The sequence below is a fragment of the Nerophis ophidion genome, linkage group LG04 (assembly GCF_033978795.1).
Source record: "Nerophis ophidion isolate RoL-2023_Sa linkage group LG04, RoL_Noph_v1.0, whole genome shotgun sequence".
Lineage (NCBI taxonomy): Eukaryota > Metazoa > Chordata > Actinopteri > Syngnathiformes > Syngnathidae > Nerophis > Nerophis ophidion.
Genome location: NC_084614.1, coordinates 78,992,683 through 79,002,542, shown reverse-complemented (window position 1 = coordinate 79,002,542; position 9,860 = coordinate 78,992,683). Strand labels below are relative to the sequence as shown.

At 35.9% G+C, this 9,860-nt stretch overlaps 1 long non-coding RNA gene and 3 other non-coding genes across 4 annotated transcripts; all 4 read left to right on the top strand.

The window, feature by feature from the left end:
* The first annotated feature begins 1,549 nt into the window (after positions 1-1,549).
* Positions 1,550-7,819, top strand: LOC133551958 (uncharacterized). Its single transcript, XR_009806590.1, has 5 exons — positions 1,550-1,782; positions 6,080-6,429; positions 6,611-6,658; positions 7,462-7,556; positions 7,736-7,819. It is a non-coding gene; the product is annotated as an uncharacterized LOC133551958 (long non-coding RNA).
* Positions 6,202-6,278, top strand: LOC133552168 (small nucleolar RNA SNORD49). The gene has a single exon (XR_009806640.1). It is a non-coding gene; the product is annotated as a small nucleolar RNA SNORD49 (small nucleolar RNA).
* On the top strand, positions 6,470-6,543 carry LOC133552173 (small nucleolar RNA SNORD65). The gene has a single exon (XR_009806645.1). It is a non-coding gene; the product is annotated as a small nucleolar RNA SNORD65 (small nucleolar RNA).
* Positions 7,593-7,666, top strand: LOC133552172 (small nucleolar RNA SNORD65). The gene has a single exon (XR_009806644.1). It is a non-coding gene; the product is annotated as a small nucleolar RNA SNORD65 (small nucleolar RNA).
* Positions 7,820-9,860: the final 2,041 nt, after the last annotated feature.

Sequence of the window (9,860 nt, the reverse complement as noted above, 5' to 3'; positions counted from 1 at the left end):
ATCAAATATGTTGTCTTTGTAGCATATTCAACTGAATATGGGTTGAAAATGATTTGCAAATCATTGTATTCTGTTTATATTTACATCTTGTACAATAAACAAAGTGCAAAGCCATAGGCTCACTCAATTTCAGTAAATAACTTACATTTTGAATACAACATAATCGTTTTCACAGCTTTTTTGTAGTTAGAGGTATTATTATAATTTTGTTATTTTTTAAATGTTTATTTTTAAATTTCAACATTAACAAACAGAAGAGAAACAATAATCAAAATAGTTCAACAACAGTATAAAACATTACAAAACATTATAAAAACAGTACAAAACAGCGCCACGGGGTTGTAAATTCAAAGTAAAAAAAATAGAATAGAAAAAAAAAAATATATATATATATATATATATAATAAACCAGGTGCAAAGCCATAGGCTCGTTCAGATTCATTAAACAACTTAAATTTGGAACACAGCATCATCGTTTTCACGGCTTTTTTGTTGTTAGAGGTAGAAAACGTTTTAGATCGAGGTATTATTATTATTTTTTTTAAAGGTTTATTTATAAATATCAACAATTACAAACAGTAAGACAAACAACAATATACAACATTATAAAACATTATGAAAACAGTACAAAACAGCGCCAGGGGGTTGTAAGTAAGTTCAAAATAATAAAAAAAGAATACAAACATATATATATAAATAATAAACAAAATGCAAAGCCGTAGGCTTATTCAGATTCATCAAACAACTTAAATTTGGAACACAGCATCATCGTTTTCACAGCTTTTTTGTTGTTAGAGGTAGAGAGCGTTTTAATGTAAAGTTCCTGATCTTTTTTAAAGGCACAAAAAGATAGGACGGGTATTAAGAAACTTACATTTATGAATATAAAACTTAGCTAATAAAATAATGAGGTTGGAAAGGTAGAATTCCTTTTCAAATTTTTGTTCATACAGTGTAAAACCAAAAAAATCACATCTTTAAAGTAAAGCACAAATTTGTCATAAATATTGTCCAGGATAAAGCGACAGAAGCCCTGCCATAGTGATGGAGTGTTTTCACAAGTATAAAACAAGTGGTTGACAGTCTCTGGGTGCATGTTACATAACATCAATGTCCTTTTTGTATCTAACCATCAGTCTTTACAGGGTAATAGCGAAGGATGATTTTAAATGATATCTCTTTGACTTTGTTGGTAAGTAAATACCTGTTAGGAAGGGACCACGTTTTGGTCCAACAGATGTCATTTACAACATTATTCCATAAGGAAATTACATAGGAGACAGACACACAATCATTTTGGAATAAGCTGTGGATTTTTCTGTTATTTTTTTTTATCAAAGCAAAGTTTCCCCACGGGAGTGTGATCGAGGTATTATAACTACTCTTCAAAATTATGTTGTGCGTAAATTTACGTCACAGTTCAATCTTTTAAATTATTTCCTTTCGCCCCCGCCGGGACTGTAGGAGGCGACAAAACCCAAAATGGATTATTTGGTTTGGTGACGCCGCCTCTGACGTCATGTTCACGCGACACAAGCTATAAATACCCAACTACCGGCGTTTTTCCATCTTTCAGCTCCCACTCTGCTTTCGGGCGGTCGCAGTGTAATGTGGTCCTCTAAAATATCTTGTTTTTCCTTTGTAACTCCTCTACGACATGTTAGTCCCACGCTGCAATTCCATTTTGTGGTTTAACGGTCAAGTTTGGTGTCGAAATTTGAAGAATATTGTGGCTACAATGGAAGCTTGGCGAGCAGCCACGTGGACGCACGTGCCAGGATTGTGAGTTACAGTTCTTATAATTTTATGTTCACTAATATACTTATAATCATCATACTTGTATATTTAAAAAATGTAAATACATTTCACGAATTTAATTTAGACTAAATAATTGCTGTTGAGAGCGTGAACCGGTTAACGTTCACATCACGTGACATGTCATACAGTACTTGAATCTGAATCGCGGTTCTTAAACCATTCATGGTGAAAACATTTCTAAAGTAAGATTTAAATCTTAAATATATATTTTTAAAGATATAACTAGGCAACTAGAACGATATCTTCAAACTTGTTTTGGACGTGTTAGTTATATCAAATGCGAGAATAGTGTTATATCGATTCTAGGTCGAATCGTTACCCCAAGAATGGGTGCCCTTACTTTTTAATAATACAGCCCACAATATTAAAGTATGTGGCCACCATGTTGATATTTTTCAAAGCCGATACTAAATCAATCAGTTTATTTATATAGCCTTAAATCACAACGACATCCTCGGAGAGCCCACATAAGGGCAAGGAAAAACTCACCCCAGTTGGACGGACTTTGGTGACAATGATGACTATGAGAAACCTTGGAGAGGACCGCATATGTGGGCAACCTCCCCCCGTAAAAATGTTTTAGCTTTTGGGCTCCCCTTAGCATAAATCCTGTAGTTTAACATTTTAACATAAAAATGTAAATGAACAACCTTATTTTTTATTAAGTTTCACTCATGATTAACTTTTTTTTTTTAATCTTCCCCCTATCAGATTTTTAAATATGAGTAGTTCAAAGGGGTCAACTAATAATTTTCATTAACATTTTTCAAGAGTTCAGTATTTAAATAAGAAGACATCTACTAAAGTTATTGGATCTTAAAGGGACCTACTCATAAAGATGTTTTGTCACTGTTTAAGATACACTTCATACCTATTGTCGATTAAGTTTTTGTTCTGCCATTTGTCAGACATTTTTTTTCTATGCCAAACACACAAAACATGTAATATTTTCCCCAAATTTGTATGTGAAGTAATAGGACCTTAAATATGTCAATGGATCAAATGTAGTGCCTAGAGCAGACCTGGGCAGATTAAGGCCTGGGGGCCACATGCGGCCCGTTAAACTTTTCAATCTGACCTGCCCGGACATTCCCAAATAATATTTTTTAGATCTTTAAGATTGAAAGTGTAGATGTGCCCTGGTCATCTAATTAGTTGCTATGGTCATCTAATTAGTTGCCATGGTCATCTAATTAGTTGCTATGGTCATCTAATTAGTTGCTATGGTCATCTAATTAGTTACTATGGTCATCTAATTAGTTGCCATGGTCATCTAATTAGTTGCCATGGTCATCTAATTAGTTGCCATGGTCATCTAATTAGTTGCCATGGTCATCTAATTAGTTGCTATGGTCATCTAATTAGTTACTATGGTCATCTAATTAGTTGCTATGGTCATCTAATTAGTTGCTATGGTCATCTAATTAGTTGCTATGGTCATCTAATTAGTTACTATGGTCATCCAATTAGTTGCTATGGTCATCTAATTAGTTGCTATGGTCATCTAATTAGTTACTATGGTCATCTAATTAGTTACTATGGTCATCTAATTAGTTGCTATGGTCATCTAATTAGTTGCTATGGTCATCTAATTAGTTGCTATGGTCATCTAATTAGTTACTATGGTCATCCAATTAGTTGCTATGGTCATCTAATTAGTTGCTATGGTCATCTAATTAGTTACTATGGTCATCTAATTAGTTGCTATGGTCATCTAATTAGTTGCTATGGTCATCTAATTAGTTGCTATGGTCATCTAATTAGTTACTATGGTCATCTAATTAGTTGCTCTGGTCATCTAATTAGTTGCTCTGGTCATCTAATTAGTTGCTCTGGTCATCTAATTAGTTGCTCTGGCCATCTAATTAGTTGCTATGGTCATCTAATTAGTTGCTATGGTCATCTAATTAGTTGCTATGGTCATCTAATTAGTTACTATGGTCATCTAATTAGTTGCTATGGTCATCTAATTAGTTACTATGGTCATCTAATTAGTTACTATGGTCATCTAATTAGTTGCTCTGGTCATCTAATTAGTTGCTCTGGTCATCTAATTAGTTGCTCTGGCCATCTAATTAGTTGCTATGGTCATCTAATAGTTGCTATGGTCATCTAATTAGTTGCTATGGTCATCTAATTAGTTACTATGGTCATCTAATTAGTTACTATGGTCATCTAATTAGTTGCTATGGTCATCTAATTAGTTACTATGGTCATCCAATTAGTTGCTATGGTCATCTAATTAGTTGCTATGGTCATCTAATTAGTTACTATGGTCATCTAATTAGTTGCTATGGTCATCTAATTAGTTGCTATGGTCATCTAATTAGTTGCTCTGTCTAATTAGTTGCTCTGGTCATCTAATTAGTTGCTCTGGTCATCTAATTAGTTGCTCTGGTCATCTAATTAGTTGCTATGGTCATCTAATTAGTTGCTATGGTCATCTAATTAGTTGCTATGGTCATCTATTTAGTTGCTATGGTCATCTATTTAGTTGCTATGGTCATCTAATTAGTTGCTATGGTCATCTAATTAGTTACTATGGTCATCTAATTAGTTGCTATGGTCATCTAATTAGTTGCTATGGTCATCTATTTAGTTGCTATGGTCATCTATTTAGTTGCTATGGTCATCTAATTGGTATCTATGGTCATCTAATTAGTTGCTATGGTCATCTAATTAGTTGCTATGGTCATCTATTTAGTTGCTATGGTCATCTATTTAGTTGCTATGGTCATCTAATTAGTTGCTATGGTCATCCAATTAGTTGCTGTGGTCATCTAATTAGTTGCTATGGCGTCACCAATGTAAAATTCCATTACGTTTTTAGTGCAGTCTGTCATAACGTTTTTCAATCAGACATTATAGTGAAGTTTTGTATTAGTGTTTATAAAAATAGATATACCGACCCAAGACACTTTTTTTTTCTCTAAATGAGGCCCCCGAGTCAATATTCTGTATATTTCGGAGTATAAGTCGCACCTGCCGAAAATGCTTGATATAAAAACATAAGTCGCATTTTTTGGTGGAAATTTATTTGATAAAATCAACACCAAGAATAGACATTAGAAAGGCAATTTAAAATAAATAAGAATAGTAAACAACAGGCTGAATAAGTGTACGTTAAATGAGGCATAAATAACCAACTGAGAAGGTGCCTGATATGTTACCTAACATATTATGGTAAGAGTCATTCAAATAACTATAACATATAGAACGTGCTATATGTTTACCAAACAATCTGTCACTCCTAGTCGATAAATCCCATGAAATCTTATACTTCTAGTCCAGGGGTCGGGAACGGTTTTGGCTGAGAGAGCCATACAAGCCAAATATTTTTAAAAGTATTTCCGTCAGAGCCATAACATATATTTTTTAACACTGAATACAACTATATGCGCGCATTTTTAAGAAAGATCGACATTTTTAGAGTATAATAAGTCTCTTATTCTTTTTAATAACATTGTTATTCTTAGGCTAACCAAAAATAAATAAAATACTTCTTACCATTAATGCGACTTCTAAACAGGTGCGGTAGAAACCGGATGGATGGATAAAATGCATGAGAATGTTTTACATTTTGAACGTTATTTTTGACACTGATTACCACGGAATTATTCATTACTTATCTTGTTAAGCAATGTCAGCTAAGATTTATCTGAGAGCCACATCTGGCTCTAGAGCCACAGGTTCCCTACTCCTGGGCTAGTCTCTTACGCGAATGAGCTAAATAATATTATTTGATATTTTACAGTAATGTGTTAACAATTCACACATAAGTCGCTCCCGAGTATAAGTCACGCCCCGGTCAAACTATGAAAAAAAAAAAAAACTGCGACTTATATCCGAAAAATGCGGTACATTGCCCAGGCCTGGTCTAGAGTCACACTCTAAAATCTGCAAAACTGTTCAATTGTTGAATCAAACTTTTCAAAGCTGGTCAAAATTATTAAGATGTAAATCCTACTTGAGTTATAACATTTTATTCAAAGCTGTGGCTCCTCCTCTTCTATGTAAATTAACTTGTTTTCATCGCTCATTTTGTCACCTGTACGTCTTTAAAGGAAAAATGTGGATGTTGAGCTAGCTTAGCATATAATTGCTTTCCTTAGTTAATTTACCATGAATTGATCAACTTGAACCTGACTTAAACAAGTTGAAAAACTTATTAGTGGTCGATTGTACGGAATATGTGCAGTCTATTAGTAAAAGTTTCAATCAATGCACAAAAGTTGCATCCTGAATGACGTTTTTTTAAAAGGGACAAGCGGTAGGAAATGGATGGATGGATGCAGCATTGAAGATTGGAGGACATGATCCATGCGTTTGGGACCTCACATAAATGGTAAGTTGTGATTTATTAGAAGTGAAAGTGTAAAAGATGTCGAGGATGAAAAGTGTGAATAGGAAGTGCCGTCTGATGCGACAACTGACGAGGTTTCTCAATCACGTATCTGAGTCGCCATGGCAACCATTCTCTTGGCCGCGCTCGCATGCTTATTTTCTGAAGTGTCCCGCCTTGTGTTCCTCACAGGTTTGGGGTGAGCTGCTCAAGTTTCCAGAACCTGTTCCATGGTCCTGAGGTTCTGAGCCAGCTGGGCACAGACTGAGGTAACTTGAGAGCTCTTCAAAGCTGAGAAAGTTTTTATTGTGCTGATGAAATCTAAACTGAAAAAGATGGAATTACCGTCAGATTGTTCAGTGGTGATCTTTGGTTTTCTGAACTTTGACCATGTAATGTTTGATACTATGTACGCCCGAGTGGAATATTAACTTTTTATTTCACTTGAAGGGTTCATGAAGAGCTGCCATCTTCTACATGTTCATTGAAATGCTGCATGTAAGTTTTCTCAACATTTAATGTTTGCACTCGTACTAAATATGAAGAAATGAGTCATGAATTAGAATATATTGTTATTCATGTTCCTGTGATTAAATGAAGTCTGTTATCTTATAAATCTGACCTTTTTCTTAAAGTGGTTAAGTCTTACTGGGATGTAATCACGTACTTTTTCACAGCTCACGATATTAAAGTATACGGCCACCATTTTTATATCTTTCAAAACCGATACCGAAGAATGTTTTACCTTTTGGGCTCCCCTTTGACTTTAATCCTGTAGTTTTTAACATAAAAATGTGAGTAAATATCCTTATTTTTATTAAGTTTTAATCTCTTCATTAACTACATGTGGTGTTCTCCCCCTAACAGATTTTTAAAGTTGAATAGTTCAAAAGGTTCAATTATTTTCATTAACATTTCTTAGTAGTAAAGCATCATTTAAAAAAAATCTACTAAAATGATTGGATATTAAAGGGTCCCGCTCCAAAAAAAATTGTCACTGTTTAAGATTAACTTCAGACCTATTGTCGAAGTTTTTGTTCTGCCATTTGTATGCCAAACACACAAAAAATTTAATATTTTCCCCAAGTTTGTATGTGAAGTACTTGGAGCTTAAATAGGTCAATAGTTCACATTACTTTTTGAGCAATGACTACTGTAAATAAAAAAATTTGTCGGCATGGCAGCTTTGTTATTAAAGTCAGTTTGTTGTTATATTCACCTGTATGCTCTTGTTTTTGGTTTGAATTGTATTGGTTAAAGTTAGCGTTTAGACACTGACTTAATGCTTCTGTCTTGACCAGGTTTAAGATTGTCCACTGAGGTGGAACGTGACCAAAGTCTGGGCTTCCCTACAGAAGAAAGGATGGATGTCTTCAGGATCAGTGGACTTAGTCAGGTGAATGTCAGCAGAGATGTCACGTTCTCTCTTGTGTGCTGATGAAATCTAAACTGAAAAAGCTGGAATTACCGTCAGATTGTTCAGTGGTGATCTTTGGTTTTCTGAACACCAACTAAATGTGCTTTAAAGTATCCTTGAATCGGGAGCTGACTTTAACGTGGAGTGTTTTCTTGCAGGATGTGGAACTGGTCGGACATTTGATGAGAAAAAATGCTTTTTAATGTAAAATGTTTTAAATGAAATAAACAACTTAAAATTTACCACTGCCCTTTGTGTATTATAATCTAACATTTTCAAAGCATTCATTGCATGCTTAGTTTGTCCAAGAGTGGTTGTAATGTACATGTTGGGACATATAAACTAGCTTCCAGTTACACCCAGTAGGACACATGTGAGCGTGGGAATACAGATTAGTAAATTTAGACTTAATCCTGCAATCTCAAAAATAGTCTCATTGCAGATTCTAGAATTCTACATGTGGAACTATCAAAGGACTTACACTTAAAGGAGCTGATGCAACCTGCTGCCACTTAAGTGGTGTGAAAAGGACATGTCAATAATATTGTGCACGGACCTCACCCAACAAAGAGCTAACTACGACTTAGGCTGCCCACTAACTGGTGGCCAATGTCCAGTCTGTGTGGATGAGTGAGACTTAAGAGGTCGGTAGTGATGCATTACCGCATGTGTCGCGGTCATAGGGCAGAACCCTGTGTCGGTGCGCTTTTAGAAAGTCATGTGACCGAACTGACGCTTGCACGCCAATCTGTGTTTATAAGGAAGCCATCCATCAACGAGATGCTGCTGCCAACAGAATCGTCGCACTTATGTTGGTCATTTGTAATTTATCGTCGGAAATCATGGAGCAGCCTCAGGCAAAAAAGATTGGGCGGCATAGCTCGGTTGGTAGAGCGGCCGTGCCAGCAACTTGAGGGTTGCAGGTTCGATTCCCGCTTGTGCCATCCTAGTCACTGCCCGTTGTGTCCTTGGGCAAGACACTTGACCCACCTGCTCCCAGTGCCACCCACACTGGTTTAAATGTAACTTAGATATTGGGTTTCACTATGTAAAGCGCTTTGAGTCACTTGAGAAAAGCGCTATATAAATATAATTCACTTCACTTTATAAAAATTGACTCGTAAAAAAAAAAAATGTAAATCAATTTTTCAAAGTTAGGAATCAATTCAGGATCCAGAAGAAGAATAGTAATATTTTTTTGGTGCACGTCTGCTGCCTTGATTCCATCCGATTTCGAATTCCCGGTGCGACAATTCGATTTAGAATCGATTCATGCGGTGTAGTATTTCTTCAAAACACGTTACTTGAGAAAAGCGCTATATAAAATATAATTCACATTTCCACTGTGAAATGAGGAATAGTCTAAAATTTAATACATTGGAACAACTTTTTTTTTAATGTGTAAAAAAACAAAAAGTTCCCAATCCACAAGCATCCTCATTCACAACACATTTATATTTCCATGTTATTATACATGTTCACATTTATTGACCATCTAAAAAAATATATTTTTATTTAAATGAAGATATGAAATACAATGACTTGGTTTATATTATTGTTTTTACTAGGTTATTAAATCAGTGTCAGTTGAGTCGGTCCATAGCTTGCCTGTAGTGACTTTTAATGTCCAGCAGATGTCAGTATTTAGTGACACAGTATCAATACAGTTTTGCAATCCAACCCATCAATAGTGGCCAGATATCTTTATCCAGCCAGAATTTGCTCCCCAGCCCAGTCTTACTAAACATTTCCAGTCTGTGGAGCCAGCAGCTAATCTCTGGTGCAAACATGTCATCAAGGCCTCTCCTCCAAGGCAGAAGTCGAAGTGCCTCGAGCCAAAAAGCAGAGCTTACAAACGAGAGAAACTAAAAGAACGCTCCTGCAACTACACTGGCACCATCTTGATTAAAGATGCTGCTCAGTACTTATAAATGTCAACTTCCATCCATCCATTTGCTACCTTTTATTCCCTTTGGAGTCACTGGTGCCTATATTAGCTACAATCGGGCACAAGGCAGTGTACACCCTGGACAAGTCACCATCTCATCACAGGGCCAACACAGATAGACAACATAGTAATTCAAATCAAGGGGAATCTATATTCTATAAAAGGGTGGAGTGCCATCTCCGGGTTGGGGAGGAGACCCTGCCCCAAGTGGAGGAGTTCAAGTACCTAGGAGTCTTGTTCACGAGTGGGGGAAGAGTGGATCGTGAGATCGACAGGCGGATCGGTGCGGCGTCTTCAGTAATGCGGACGTTGTACCGATCCGTTGTGGTGAAGAA